The sequence below is a fragment of the Ictalurus punctatus genome, unplaced genomic scaffold (assembly GCF_001660625.3).
Source record: "Ictalurus punctatus breed USDA103 unplaced genomic scaffold, Coco_2.0 tig00064117, whole genome shotgun sequence".
NCBI classification, from domain to species: Eukaryota; Metazoa; Chordata; class Actinopteri; order Siluriformes; family Ictaluridae; genus Ictalurus; species Ictalurus punctatus.
In genome coordinates this window covers 7,492-23,599 of record NW_026521159.1, presented here as the reverse complement: position 1 = coordinate 23,599, position 16,108 = coordinate 7,492, and the positions used below count along the sequence as shown (strand labels likewise).

At 48.0% G+C, this 16,108-nt stretch overlaps 1 non-coding gene across 1 annotated transcript; it reads right to left on the bottom strand.

The window, feature by feature from the left end:
- Window positions 1–15,442: 15,442 nt before the first annotated feature.
- On the bottom strand, window positions 15,443–15,514 carry trnav-cac (transfer RNA valine (anticodon CAC)). The gene has a single exon. It is a non-coding gene; the product is annotated as a tRNA-Val (tRNA).
- Between the last annotated feature and the right edge of the window lie 594 nt (window positions 15,515–16,108).

Below are 16,108 nucleotides of genomic sequence, written 5' to 3'. Positions count from 1 at the left end.
TGAGAACATGCGGTCTCTCCGTGTCTGTCTCTTGTTAGCGACAAGCTAGCATGCAAACTGTGATGAGAGGTGTACATTTTCCGCGATCAGCCATCTATATAGTCAATGTTTTATATTTTATAAGCAAATATGTCTATATGCTGATTGGTCTTAAGCAGCGTTGTCCAATCTTCAGCTTTTGGTTCCAATCTAGCAGGAGCCACACCTGATTCCAATTGTTGGCTCCGCTGATCTTGGCTTTCAATAGACTAAAGTGTGGCTTCTGCTTGGTTAGAATGACAACCTGCAACCACACTGGCCCATTCTGGAGAAGACTGGACAACCCTGATCTAAAGCAAATAACCACCGAGGTAAGTGCCACTTTGTGAGTTCTGAATCCGTCATGCCGGCTCGACGTCACTCGATGAACAGGGAAGGAACCCGGAGATGAGAAGACTTCCCACGGTTGAGGAATGGCAATTTCAGGTTGAGGGTACGTTTGCTTTGCGTTTTCCCGCTTGGAGGTGGGGAATTACAAGTCGCAACCTCGAGTCAAGCGCATCATTACTCTTGTCTTCTTGATGAAGGAAAGAGCCAGGCTTCCACATTCAGTGGAAAAGCAGAGACTGCCCGTGATTTTGCAAGCAACTGTTATCTGCCTTGCTACAAAAGCTCAATGGAAGGGAAACCGCTCCCAGTTGACCTGGGTTCGATTCCCGGCCAATGCACCGATTGTAACTTGGAGCGTCTCGTGGTATTTCATGGTAGTTGGCGGATAAGGAAGGAATCACCTGCCTGAGAATGAGTTGGTCAACAGAATGTGCCATGGGCTTCTCTGCAGGCCTCCTACGACTCTTTCTGCTTCCCACTTGAGTTCTTAGTGCTCTCTTTGCTGTTTGTAAACACGTCATTATGCAACAGGGCACGTTTGACCCGTGAACAGGGGCGAAAAGGTGAGAACATGCGGTCTCTCCGTGTCTGTCTCTTGTTAGCGACAAGCTAGCATGCAAACTGTGATGAGAGGTGTACATTTTCCGCGATCAGCCATCTATATAGTCAATGTTTTATATTTTATAAGCAAATATGTCTATATGCTGATTGGTCTTAAGCAGCGTTGTCCAATCTTCAGCTTTTGGTTCCAATCTAGCAGGAGCCACACCTGATTCCAATTGTTGGCTCCGCTGATCTTGGCTTTCAATAGACTAAAGTGTGGCTTCTGCTTGGTTAGAATGACAACCTGCAACCACACTGGCCCATTCTGGAGAAGACTGGACACCCTGATCTAAAGCAAATAACCACCGAGGTAAGTGCCACTTTGTGAGTTCTGAATCCGTCATGCCGGCTCGACGTCACTCGATGAACAGGGAAGGAACCGGGAGATGAGAAGACTTCCCACGGTTGAGGAATGGCAATTTCAGGTTGAGGGTACGTTTGCTTTGCGTTTTCCCGCTTGGAGGTGGGGAATTACAAGTCGCAACCTCGAGTCAAGCGCATCATTACTCTTGTCTTCTTGATGAAGGAAAGAGCCAGGCTTCCACATTCAGTGGAAAAGCAGAGACTGCCCGTGATTTTGCAAGCAACTGTTATCTGCCTTGCTACAAAAGCTCAATGGAAGGGAAACCGCTCCCAGTTGACCTGGGTTCGATTCCCGGCCAATGCACCGATTGTAACTTGGAGCGTCTCGTGGTATTTCATGGTAGTTGGCGGATAAGGAAGGAATCACCTGCCTGAGAATGAGTTGGTCAACAGAATGTGCCATGGGCTTCTCTGCAGGCCTCCTACGACTCTTTCTGCTTCCCACTTGAGTTCTTAGTGCTCTCTTTGCTGTTTGTAAACACGTCATTATGCAACAGGGCACGTTTGACCCGTGAACAGGGGCGAAAAGGTGAGAACATGCGGTCTCTCCGTGTCTGTCTCTTGTTAGCGACAAGCTAGCATGCAAACTGTGATGAGAGGTGTCCATTTTCCGCGATCAGCCATCTATATAGTCAATGTTTTATATTTATAAGCAAATATGTCTATATGCTGATTGGTCTTAAGCAGCGTTGTCCAATCTTCAGCTTTTGGTTCCAATCTAGCAGGAGCCACACCTGATTCCAATTGTTGGCTCCGCTGATCTTGGCTTTCAATAGACTAAAGTGTGGCTTCTGCTTGGTTAGAATGACAACCTGCAACCACACTGGCCCATTCTGGAGAAGACTGGACAACCCTGATCTAAAGCAAATAACCACCGAGGTAAGTGCCACTTTGTGAGTTCTGAATCCGTCATGCCGGCTCGACGTCACTCGATGAACAGGGAAGGAACCGGGAGATGAGAAGACTTCCCACGGTTGAGGAATGGCAATTTCAGGTTGAGGGTACGTTTGCTTTGCGTTTTCCCGCTTGGAGGTGGGGAATTACAAGTCGCAACCTCGAGTCAAGCGCATCATTACTCTTGTCTTCTTGATGAAGGAAAGAGCCAGGCTTCCACATTCAGTGGAAAAGCAGAGACTGCCCGTGATTTTGCAAGCAACTGTTATCTGCCTTGCTACAAAAGCTCAATGGAAGGGAAACCGCTCCCAGTTGACCTGGGTTCGATTCCCGGCCAATGCACCGATTGTAACTTGGAGCGTCTCGTGGTATTTCATGGTAGTTGGCGGATAAGGAAGGAATCACCTGCCTGAGAATGAGTTGGTCAACAGAATGTGCCATGGGCTTCTCTGCAGGCCTCCTACGACTCTTTCTGCTTCCCACTTGAGTTCTTAGTGCTCTCTTTGCTGTTTGTAAACACGTCATTATGCAACAGGGCACGTTTGACCCGTGAACAGGGGCGAAAAGGTGAGAACATGCGGTCTCTCCGTGTCTGTCTCTTGTTAGCGACAAGCTAGCATGCAAACTGTGATGAGAGGTGTACATTTTCCGCGATCAGCCATCTATATAGTCAATGTTTTATATTTAATAAGCAAATATGTCTATATGCTGATTGGTCTTAAGCAGCGTTGTCCAATCTTCAGCTTTTGGTTCCAATCTAGCAGGAGCCACACCTGATTCCAATTGTTGGCTCCGCTGATCTTGGCTTTCAATAGACTAAAGTGTGGCTTCTGCTTGGTTAGAATGACAACCTGCAACCACACTGGCCCATTCTGGAGAAGACTGGACAACCCTGATCTAAAGCAAATAACCACCGAGGTAAGTGCCACTTTGTGAGTTCTGAATCCGTCATGCCGGCTCGACGTCACTCGATGAACAGGGAAGGAACCGGGAGATGAGAAGACTTCCCACGGTTGAGGAATGGCAATTTCAGGTTGAGGGTACGTTTGCTTTGCGTTTTCCCGCTTGGAGGTGGGGAATTACAAGTCGCAACCTCGAGTCAAGCGCATCATTACTCTTGTCTTCTTGATGAAGGAAAGAGCCAGGCTTCCACATTCAGTGGAAAAGCAGAGACTGCCCGTGATTTTGCAAGCAACTGTTATCTGCCTTGCTACAAAAGCTCAATGGAAGGGAAACCGCTCCCAGTTGACCTGGGTTCGATTCCCGGCCAATGCACCGATTGTAACTTGGAGCGTCTCGTGGTATTTCATGGTAGTTGGCGGATAAGGAAGGAATCACCTGCCTGAGAATGAGTTGGTCAACAGAATGTGCCATGGGCTTCTCTGCAGGCCTCCTACGACTCTTTCTGCTTCCCACTTGAGTTCTTAGTGCTCTCTTTGCTGTTTGTAAACACGTCATTATGCAACAGGGCACGTTTGACCCGTGAACAGGGGCGAAAAGGTGAGAACATGCGGTCTCTCCGTGTCTGTCTCTTGTTAGCGACAAGCTAGCATGCAAACTGTGATGAGAGGTGTACATTTTCCGCGATCAGCCATCTATATAGTCAATGTTTTATATTTTATAAGCAAATATGTCTATATGCTGATTGGTCTTAAGCAGCGTTGTCCAATCTTCAGCTTTTGGTTCCAATCTAGCAGGAGCCACACCTGATTCCAATTGTTGGCTCCGCTGATCTTGGCTTTCAATAGACTAAAGTGTGGCTTCTGCTTGGTTAGAATGACAACCTGCAACCACACTGGCCCATTCTGGAGAAGACTGGACAACCCTGATCTAAAGCAAATAACCACCGAGGTAAGTGCCACTTTGTGAGTTCTGAATCCGTCATGCCGGCTCGACGTCACTCGATGAACAGGGAAGGAACCCGGAGATGAGAAGACTTCCCACGTTGAGGAATGGCAATTTCAGGTTGAGGGTACGTTTGCTTGCGTTTTCCCGCTTGGGGTGGGGAATTACAAGTCGCAACCTCGAGTCAAGCGCATCATTACTCTTGTCTTCTTGATGAAGGAAAGAGCCAGGCTTCCACATTCAGTGGAAAAGCAGAGACTGCCCGTGATTTTGCAAGCAACTGTTATCTGCCTTGCTAAAAAGCTCAATGGAAGGGAAACCGCTCCCAGTTGACCTGGGTTCGATTCCCGGCAATGCACCGATTGTAACTTGGAGCGTCTCGTGGTATTTCATGGTAGTTGGCGGATAAGGAAGGAATCACCTGCCTGAGAATGAGTTGGTCAACAGAATGTGCCATGGGCTTCTCTGCAGGCCTCCTACGACTCTTTCTGCTTCCCACTTGAGTTCTTAGTGCTCTCTTTGCTGTTTGTAAACACGTCATTATGCAACAGGGCACGTTTGACCCGTGAACAGGGGCGAAAAGGTGAGAACATGCGGTCTCTCCGTGTCTGTCTCTTGTTAGCGACAAGCTAGCATGCAAACTGTGATGAGAGGTGTCCATTTTCCGCGATCAGCCATCTATATAGTCAATGTTTTATATTTTAAGCAAATATGTCTATATGCTGATTGGTCTTAAGCAGCGTTGTCCAATCTTCAGCTTTTGGTTCCAATCTAGCAGGAGCCACACCTGATTCCAATTGTTGGCTCCGCTGATCTTGGCTTTCAATAGACTAAAGTGTGGCTTCTGCTTGGTTAGAATGACAACCTGCAACCACACTGGCCCATTCTGGAGAAGACTGGACAACCCTGATCTAAAGCAAATAACCACCGAGGTAAGTGCCACTTTGTGAGTTCTGAATCCGTCATGCCGGCTCGACGTCACTCGATGAACAGGGAAGGAACCGGGAGATGAGAAGACTTCCCACGGTTGAGGAATGGCAATTTCAGGTTGAGGGTACGTTTGCTTTGCGTTTTCCCGCTTGGAGGTGGGGAATTACAAGTCGCAACCTCGAGTCAAGCGCATCATTACTCTTGTCTTCTTGATGAAGGAAAGAGCCAGGCTTCCACATTCAGTGGAAAAGCAGAGACTGCCCGTGATTTTGCAAGCAACTGTTATCTGCCTTGCTACAAAAGCTCAATGGAAGGGAAACCGCTCCCAGTTGACCTGGGTTCGATTCCCGGCCAATGCACCGATTGTAACTTGGAGCGTCTCGTGGTATTTCATGGTAGTTGGCGGATAAGGAAGGAATCACCTGCCTGAGAATGAGTTGGTCAACAGAATGTGCCATGGGCTTCTCTGCAGGCCTCCTACGACTCTTTCTGCTTCCCACTTGAGTTCTTAGTGCTCTCTTTGCTGTTTGTAAACACGTCATTATGCAACAGGGCACGTTTGACCCGTGAACAGGGGCGAAAAGGTGAGAACATGCGGTCTCTCCGTGTCTGTCTCTTGTTAGCGACAAGCTAGCATGCAAACTGTGATGAGAGGTGTCCATTTTCCGCGATCAGCCATCTATATAGTCAATGTTTTATATTTTATAAGCAAATATGTCTATATGCTGATTGGTCTTAAGCAGCGTTGTCCAATCTTCAGCTTTTGGTTCCAATCTAGCAGGAGCCACACCTGATTCCAATTGTTGGCTCCGCTGATCTTGGCTTTCAATAGACTAAAGTGTGGCTTCTGCTTGGTTAGAATGACAACCTGCAACCACACTGGCCCATTCTGGAGAAGACTGGACAACCCTGATCTAAAGCAAATAACCACCGAGGTAAGTGCCACTTTGTGAGTTCTGAATCCGTCATGCCGGCTCGACGTCACTCGATGAACAGGGAAGGAACCGGGAGATGAGAAGACTTCCCACGGTTGAGGAATGGCAATTTCAGGTTGAGGGTACGTTTGCTTTGCGTTTTCCCGCTTGGAGGTGGGGAATTACAAGTCGCAACCTCGAGTCAAGCGCATCATTACTCTTGTCTTCTTGATGAAGGAAAGAGCCAGGCTTCCACATTCAGTGGAAAAGCAGAGACTGCCCGTGATTTTGCAAGCAACTGTTATCTGCCTTGCTACAAAAGCTCAATGGAAGGGAAACCGCTCCCAGTTGACCTGGGTTTCGATTCCCGGCCAATGCACCGATTGTAACTTGGAGCGTCTCGTGGTATTTCATGGTAGTTGGCGGATAAGGAAGGAATCACCTGCCTGAGAATGAGTTGGTCAACAGAATGTGCCATGGGCTTCTCTGCAGGCCTCCTACGACTCTTTCTGCTTCCCACTTGAGTTCTTAGTGCTCTCTTTGCTGTTTGTAAACACGTCATTATGCAACAGGGCACGTTTGACCCGTGAACAGGGGCGAAAAGGTGAGAACATGCGGTCTCTCCGTGTCTGTCTCTTGTTAGCGACAAGCTAGCATGCAAACTGTGATGAGAGGTGTACATTTTCCGCGATCAGCCATCTATATAGTCAATGTTTTATATTTTATAAGCAAATATGTCTATATGCTGATTGGTCTTAAGCAGCGTTGTCCAATCTTCAGCTTTTGGTTCCAATCTAGCAGGAGCCACACCTGATTCCAATTGTTGGCTCCGCTGATCTTGGCTTTCAATAGACTAAAGTGTGGCTTCTGCTTGGTTAGAATGACAACCTGCAACCACACTGGCCCATTCTGGAGAAGACTGGACAACCCTGATCTAAAGCAAATAACCACCGAGGTAAGTGCCACTTTGTGAGTTCTGAATCCGTCATGCCGGCTCGACGTCACTCGATGAACAGGGAAGGAACCGGGAGATGAGAAGACTTCCCACGGTTGAGGAATGGCAATTTCAGGTTGAGGGTACGTTTGCTTTGCGTTTTCCCCGCTTGGAGGTGGGGAATTACAAGTCGCAACCTCGAGTCAAGCGCATCATTACTCTTGTCTTCTTGATGAAGGAAAGAGCCAGGCTTCCACATTCAGTGGAAAAGCAGAGACTGCCCGTGATTTTGCAAGCAACTGTTATCTGCCTTGCTACAAAAGCTCAATGGAAGGGAAACCGCTCCCAGTTGACCTGGGTTCGATTCCCGGCCAATGCACCGATTGTAACTTGGAGCGTCTCGTGGTATTTCATGGTAGTTGGCGGATAAGGAAGGAATCACCTGCCTGAGAATGAGTTGGTCAACAGAATGTGCCATGGGCTTCTCTGCAGGCCTCCTACGACTCTTTCTGCTTCCCACTTGAGTTCTTAGTGCTCTCTTTGCTGTTTGTAAACACGTCATTATGCAACAGGGCACGTTTGACCCGTGAACAGGGGCGAAAAGGTGAGAACATGCGGTCTCTCCGTGTCTGTCTCTTGTTAGCGACAAGCTAGCATGCAAACTGTGATGAGAGGTGTCCATTTTCCGCGATCAGCCATCTATATAGTCAATGTTTTATATTTAATAAGCAAATATGTCTATATGCTGATTGGTCTTAAGCAGCGTTGTCCAATCTTCAGCTTTTGGTTCCAATCTAGCAGGAGCCACACCTGATTCCAATTGTTGGCTCCGCTGATCTTGGCTTTCAATAGACTAAAGTGTGGCTTCTGCTTGGTTAGAATGACAACCTGCAACCACACTGGCCCATTCTGGAGAAGACTGGACAACCCTGATCTAAAGCAAATAACCACCGAGGTAAGTGCCACTTTGTGAGTTCTGAATCCGTCATGCCGGCTCGACGTCACTCGATGAACAGGGAAGGAACCGGGAGATGAGAAGACTTCCCACGGTTGAGGAATGGCAATTTCAGGTTGAGGGTACGTTTGCTTTGCGTTTTCCCGCTTGGAGGTGGGGAATTACAAGTCGCAACCTCGAGTCAAGCGCATCATTACTCTTGTCTTCTTGATGAAGGAAAGAGCCAGGCTTCCACATTCAGTGGAAAAGCAGAGACTGCCCGTGATTTTGCAAGCAACTGTTATCTGCCTTGCTACAAAAGCTCAATGGAAGGGAAACCGCTCCCAGTTGACCTGGGTTCGATTCCGGCCAATGCACCGATTGTAACTTGGAGCGTCTCGTGGTATTTCATGGTAGTTGGCGGATAAGGAAGGAATCACCTGCCTGAGAATGAGTTGGTCAACAGAATGTGCCATGGCTTCTCTGCAGGCCTCCTACGACTCTTTCTGCTTCCCACTTGAGTTCTTAGTGCTCTCTTTGCTGTTTGTAAACACGTCATTATGCAACAGGGCACGTTTGACCCGTGAACAGGGGCGAAAAGGTGAGAACATGCGGTCTCTCCGTGTCTGTCTCTTGTTAGCGACAAGCTAGCATGCAAACTGTGATGAGAGGTGTACATTTTCCGCGATCAGCCATCTATATAGTCAATGTTTATATTTTTATAAGCATATGTCTATATGCTGATTGGTCTTAAGCAGCGTTGTCCAATCTTCAGCTTTTGGTTCCAATCTAGCAGGAGCCACACCTGATTCCAATTGTTGGCTCCGCTGATCTTGGCTTTCAATAGACTAAAGTGTGGCTTCTGCTTGGTTAGAATGACAACCTGCAACCACACTGGCCCATTCTGGAGAAGACTGGACAACCCTGATCTAAAGCAAATAACCACCGAGGTAAGTGCCACTTTGTGAGTTCTGAATCCGTCATGCCGGCTCGACGTCACTCGATGAACAGGGAAGGAACCCGGAGATGAGAAGACTTCCCACGGTTGAGGAATGGCAATTTCAGGTTGAGGGTACGTTTGCTTTGCGTTTTCCCGCTTGAGGTGGGGAATTACAAGTCGCAACCTCGAGTCAAGCGCATCATTACTCTTGTCTTCTTGATGAAGGAAAGAGCCAGGCTTCCACATTCAGTGGAAAAGCAGAGACTGCCCGTGATTTTGCAAGCACCTGTTATCTGCCTTGCTACAAAAGCTCAATGGAAGGGAAACCGCTCCCAGTTGACCTGGTTCGATTCCCGGCAATGCACCGATTGTAACTTGGAGCGTCTCGTGGTATTTCATGGTAGTTGGCGGATAAGGAAGGAATCACCTGCCTGAGAATGAGTTGGTCAACAGAATGTGCCATGGCTTCTCTGCAGGCCTCCTACGACTCTTCTGCTTCCCACTTGAGTTCTTAGTGCTCTCTTTGCTGTTTGTAAACACGTCATTATGCAACAGGGCACGTTTGACCCGTGAACAGGGCGAAAAGGTGAGAACATGCGGTCTCTCCGTGTCTGTCTCTTGTTAGCGACAAGCTAGCATGCAAACTGTGATGAGAGTGTACATTTTCCGCGATCAGCCATCTATATAGTCAATGTTTTATATTTTATAAGCAAATATGTCTATATGCTGATTGGTCTTAAGCAGCGTTGTCCAATCTTCAGCTTTTGGTTCCAATCTAGCAGGAGCCACACCTGATTCCAATTGTTGGCTCCGCTGATCTTGGCTTTCAATAGACTAAAGTGTGGCTTCTGCTTGGTTAGAATGACAACCTGCAACCACACTGGCCCATTCTGGAGAAGACTGGACAACCCTGATCTAAAGCAAATAACCACCGAGGTAAGTGCCACTTTGTGAGTTCTGAATCCGTCATGCCGGCTCGACGTCACTCGATGAACAGGGAAGGAACCGGGAGATGAGAAGACTTCCCACGGTTGAGGAATGGCAATTTCAGGTTGAGGGTACGTTTGCTTTGCGTTTTCCCGCTTGGAGGTGGGGAATTACAAGTCGCAACCTCGAGTCAAGCGCATCATTACTCTTGTCTTCTTGATGAAGGAAAGAGCCAGGCTTCCACATTCAGTGGAAAAGCAGAGACTGCCCGTGATTTTGCAAGCAACTGTTATCTGCCTTGCTACAAAAGCTCAATGGAAGGGAAACCGCTCCCAGTTGACCTGGGTTCGATTCCCGGCCAATGCACCGATTGTAACTTGGAGCGTCTCGTGGTATTTCATGGTAGTTGGCGGATAAGGAAGGAATCACCTGCCTGAGAATGAGTTGGTCAACAGAATGTGCCATGGGCTTCTCTGCAGGCCTCCTACGACTCTTTCTGCTTCCCACTTGAGTTCTTAGTGCTCTCTTTGCTGTTTGTAAACACGTCATTATGCAACAGGGCACGTTTGACCCGTGAACAGGGCGAAAAGGTGAGAACATGCGGTCTCTCCGTGTCTGTCTCTTGTTAGCGACAAGCTAGCATGCAAACTGTGATGAGAGGTGTACATTTTCCGCGATCAGCCATCTATATAGTCAATGTTTTATATTTTATAAGCAAATATGTCTATATGCTGATTGGTCTTAAGCAGCGTTGTCCAATCTTCAGCTTTTGGTTCCAATCTAGCAGGAGCCACACCTGATTCCAATTGTTGGCTCCGCTGATCTTGGCTTTCAATAGACTAAAGTGTGGCTTCTGCTTGGTTAGAATGACAACCTGCAACCACACTGGCCCATTCTGGAGAAGACTGGACAACCCTGATCTAAAGCAAATAACCACCGAGGTAAGTGCCACTTTGTGAGTTCTGAATCCGTCATGCCGGCTCGACGTCACTCGATGAACAGGGAAGGAACCCGGAGATGAGAAGACTTCCCACGGTTGAGGAATGGCAATTTCAGGTTGAGGGTACGTTTGCTTTGCGTTTTCCCGCTTGGGGTGGGGAATTACAAGTCGCAACCTCGAGTCAAGCGCATCATTACTCTTGTCTTCTTGATGAAGGAAAGAGCCAGGCTTCCACATTCAGTGGAAAAGCAGAGACTGCCCGTGATTTTGCAAGCAACTGTTATCTGCCTTGCTACAAAAGCTCAATGGAAGGGAAACCGCTCCCAGTTGACCTGGGTTCGATTCCCGGCCAATGCACCGATTGTAACTTGGAGCGTCTCGTGGTATTTCATGGTAGTTGGCGGATAAGGAAGGAATCACCTGCCTGAGAATGAGTTGGTCAACAGAATGTGCCATGGGCTTCTCTGCAGGCCTCCTACGACTCTTTCTGCTTCCCACTTGAGTTCTTAGTGCTCTCTTTGCTGTTTGTAAACACGTCATTATGCAACAGGGCACGTTTGACCCGTGAACAGGGGCGAAAAGGTGAGAACATGCGGTCTCTCTCGTGTGTCTGTCTCTTGTTAGCGACAAGCTAGCATGCAAACTGTGATGAGAGGTGTACATTTTCCGCGATCAGCCATCTATATAGTCAATGTTTTATATTTTATAAGCAAATATGTCTATATGCTGATTGGTCTTAAGCAGCGTTGTCCAATCTTCAGCTTTTGGTTCCAATCTAGCAGGAGCCACACCTGATTCCAATTGTTGGCTCCGCTGATCTTGGCTTTCAATAGACTAAAGTGTGGCTTCTGCTTGGTTAGAATGACAACCTGCAACCACACTGGCCCATTCTGGAGAAGACTGGACAACCCTGATCTAAAGCAAATAACCACCGAGGTAAGTGCCACTTTGTGAGTTCTGAATCCGTCATGCCGGCTCGACGTCACTCGATGAACAGGGAAGGAACCGGGAGATGAGAAGACTTCCCACGGTTGAGGAATGGCATTTCAGGTTGAGGGTACGTTTGCTTTGCGTTTTCCCGCTTGGAGGTGGGGATTACAAGTCGCAACCTCGAGTCAAGCGCATCATTACTCTTGTCTTCTTGATGAAGGAAAGAGCCAGGCTTCCACATTCAGTGGAAAAGCAGAGACTGCCCGTGATTTTGCAAGCAACTGTTATCTGCCTTGCTACAAAAGCTCAATGGAAGGGAAACCGCTCCCAGTTGACCTGGGTTCGATTCCCGGCCAATGCACCGATTGTAACTTGGAGCGTCTCGTGGTATTTCATGGTAGTTGGCGGATAAGGAAGGAATCACCTGCCTGAGAATGAGTTGGTCAACAGAATGTGCCATGGGCTTCTCTGCAGGCCTCCTACGACTCTTTCTGCTTCCCACTTGAGTTCTTAGTGCTCTCTTTGCTGTTTGTAAACACGTCATTATGCAACAGGGCACGTTTGACCCGTGAACAGGGGCGAAAAGGTGAGAACATGCGGTCTCTCCGTGTCTGTCTCTTGTTAGCGACAAGCTAGCATGCAAACTGTGATGAGAGGTGTCCATTTTCCGCGATCAGCCATCTATATAGTCAATGTTTTATATTTATAAGCAAATATGTCTATATGCTGATTGGTCTTAAGCAGCGTTGTCCAATCTTCAGCTTTTGGTTCCAATCTAGCAGGAGCCACACCTGATTCCAATTGTTGGCTCCGCTGATCTTGGCTTTCAATAGACTAAAGTGTGGCTTCTGCTTGGTTAGAATGACAACCTGCAACCACACTGGCCCATTCTGGAGAAGACTGGACAACCCTGATCTAAAGCAAATAACCACGAGGTAAGTGCCACTTTGTGAGTTCTGAATCCGTCATGCCGGCGTCGACGTCACTCGATGAACAGGGAAGGAACCGGGAGATGAGAAGACTTCCCACGGTTGAGGAATGGCAATTTCAGTTGAGGGTACGTTTGCTTTGCGTTTTCCCGCTTGGAGGTGGGGAATTACAAGTCGCAACCTCGAGTCAAGCGCATCATTACTCTTGTCTTCTTGATGAAGGAAAGAGCCAGGCTTCCACATTCAGTGGAAAAGCAGAGACTGCCCGTGATTTTGCAAGCAACTGTTATCTGCCTTGCTACAAAAGCTCAATGGAAGGGAAACCGCTCCCAGCCTTTTTCGGCGCAGACCTCTTGCAGACCTCTCGAGGTGAACTCGGCGAGCAGTACTTTACGGAAAATTTTCCAGTCACGCACAGAGTCTTGTTGAGCAACGAAAGAGCCAGGCTTCCACTTTCTGGGAAAACCAGAGACTCCCCTTTCATTTGGTAAGCAAATATTAACTGCTTTGCTACAAAAGAAGGAATCTCCTCTGTAAAGGAGGTCTCGCTTTCTGGCTGTTCCTAGAGGACCTGATCCTACAGTGATGACAACCGCTCAGTCATTAAAGCAAAGTTCAGAATTTCTAGCTTGTTTCTGCCCGTTCTCGAACCAGGGACCTTTGCGTGTGAGGCAAACGTGATAACCACTACACTACAGAAACCACGGTGCGGTGGCACTTTGTGGTGCACATACGTACACTTTGTTCACCAGAGCTGAATGGTGCAGCGTGGCATTGGTGGTATAGTGGTGAGCATAGCTCCAGTCCAAGCAGTTGACCCGGCTTCAATTCTTGGCCCGTCCACGGCTTGGAGCTTCTCCAGGTACTTTATGGTAGTTGGCACAAAAGGAAGGAATCACCTACCTGAGAATGAGTTGGTCAACAGAATGTGCCATAGGCTTCTCTGCAGGCCTCCTACGACTCTTTCTGCTTCCCACTTGAGTTCTTAGTGCTCTCTTTGCTGTTTGTAAACACGTCATTATGCAACAGGGCACGTTTGACCCGTGAACAGGGGCGAAAAGGTGAGAACATGCGGTCTCTCCGTGTCTGTCTCTTGTTAGCGACAAGCTAGCATGCAAACTGTGATGATGAAGGTGTACATTTTCCCGACCATCAGCCACTCATATAGTCAATGTTTTATATTTTATAAGCAAATATGTCCTATATGCTGATTGGTCTTAAGCAGGCGTTGTCCAATCTTCAGCTTTTGGTTCCAATCTAGCAGGAGCCACACCTGATTCCAATTGTTGGCTCCGCTGATCTTGGCTTTCAATAGACTAAAGTGTGGCTTCTGCTTGGTTAAATGACAACCTGCAACCACACTGGCCCATTCTGGAGAAGCTGGACAACCCTGATCTAAAGCAAATAACCACCGAGGTAAGTGCCACTTTGTGAGTTCTGAATCCGTCATGCCGGCTCGACGTCACTCGATGAACAGGGAAGGAACCGGGAGATGAGAAGACTTCCCACGGTTGAGGAATGGCAATTTCAGGTTGAGGGTACGTTTGCTTTTGCGTGTTTCTCCCGCTTGGAGGTGGGGAATTCCAAGTCGCAACCTCGAGTCAAGCGCATATCATTACATCTTGTCTTCTTGATGAAGGAAAGAGCCAGGCTTCCACATTCAGTGGAAAAGCAGAGGACTGCCCCGTGATTTTGCAAGCAACTGTTATCTGCCTTGCTACAAAAGCTCAATGGAAGGGAAACCGCTCCCAGTTGACCTGGGTTCGATTCCCGGCCAATGCACCGATTGTAACTTGGAGCGTCTCGTGGTATTTCATGGTAGTTGGCGGATAAGGAAGGAATCACCTGCCTGAGAATGAGTTGGGTCAACAGAATGTGCCATGGGCTTCTCTGCAGGCCTCCTACGACTCTTTCTGCTTCCCACTTGAGTTCTTAGTGCTCTCTTTGCTGTTTGTAAACACGTCATTATGCAACAGGGCACGTTTGACCCGTGAACAGGGGCGAAAAGGTGAGAACATGCGGTCTCTCCGTGTCTGTCTCTTGTTAGGCGACAAGCTAGCATGCAAACTGTGATGAGAGGTGTACATTTTCCGCGCGATCAGCCATCTATATAGTCAATGTTTTATATTTATAAGCAAATATGTCTATATGCTGATTGGTCTTAAGCAGCGTTGTCCAATCTTCAGCTTTTGGTTCCAATCTAGCAGGAGCCACACCTGATTCCAATTGTTGGCTCCGCTGATCTTGGCTTTCAATAGACTAAAGTGTGGCTTCTGCTTGGTTAGAATGACAACCTGCAACCACACTGGCCCATTCTGGAGAAGACTGGACAACCCTGATCTAAAGCAAATAATAACCACCGAGGTAAGTGCCACTTTGTGAGTTCTGAATCCGTCATGCCGGCTCGACGTCACTCGATGAACAGGGAAGGAACCGGAGATGAGAAGACTTCCCACGGTTGAGGAATGGCAATTTCAGGTTGAGGGTACGTTTGCTTTGCGTTTTCCCGCTTGGAGGTGGGGAATTACAAGTCGCAAACCTCGAGTCAAGCGCATCATTACTCTTGTCTTCTTGATGAGGAAAGAGCCAGGCTTCCACATTCAGTGGAAAAGCAGAGACTGCCCGTGATTTTGCAAGCAACTGTTATCTGCCTTGCTACAAAAGCTCAATGGAAGGGAAACCGCTCCCAGCCTTTTTCGGCCGCAGACCTCTTGCAGACCTCTCGAGGTGAACTCGGCGAGCAGTACTTTACGGAAAATTTTCCAGTCACGCACAGAGTCTTGTTGAGCAACGAAGAGCCAGGCTTCCACTTTCTGGGGAAACCAGAGACTCCCTTTCATTTGGTAAGCAAATATTAACTGCTTTGCTACAAAAGAAGGAAATCTCCTCTGTAAAGGAGGTCTCGCTTTGCGCTGGCTGTTCCTAGAGGACCTGATCCTACAGTGATGACAACCGCTCAGTCATTAAAGCAAAGTTCAGAATTTCTAGCTTGTTTCTGCCCGGTCTCGAACCAGGGACCTTTTGCGTGTGAGGCAAACGTGATACCACTACACTACAGAAACCACGGTGCGGTGGCACTTTGGTGGTGCACATACGTACACTTTGTTCACCAGAGCTGAATGGTGCAGCGTGGCATTGGTGGTATAGTGGTGAGCATAGCTCCAGTCCAAGCAGTTGACCCGGCTTCCAATTCTTGGCCCGTCCACGGGCTTGGAGCTTCTCCAGGTACTTTATGGTAGTTGGCACAAAAGAAGGAATCACCTACCTGAGAATGAGTTGGTCAACAGAATGTGCCATAGGCTTCTCTGCAGGCCTCCTACGACTCTTTCTGCTTCCCACTTGAGTTCTTAGTGCTCTCTTTGCTGTTTGTAAACACGTCATTATGCAACAGGGCACGTTTGACCCGTGACAGGGGCGAAAAGGTGAGAACATGCGGTCTCTCCGTGTCTGTCTCTTGTTAGCGACAAGCTAGCATGCAAACTGTGATGAGAGGTGTCCATTTTCCGCGATCAGCCATCTATATAGTCAATGTTTTATATTTAATAAGCAAATATGTCTATATGCTGATTGGTCTTAAGCAGCGTTGTCCAATCTTCAGCTTTTGGTTCCAATCTAGCAGGAGCCACACCTGATTCCAATTGTTGGCTCCGCTGATC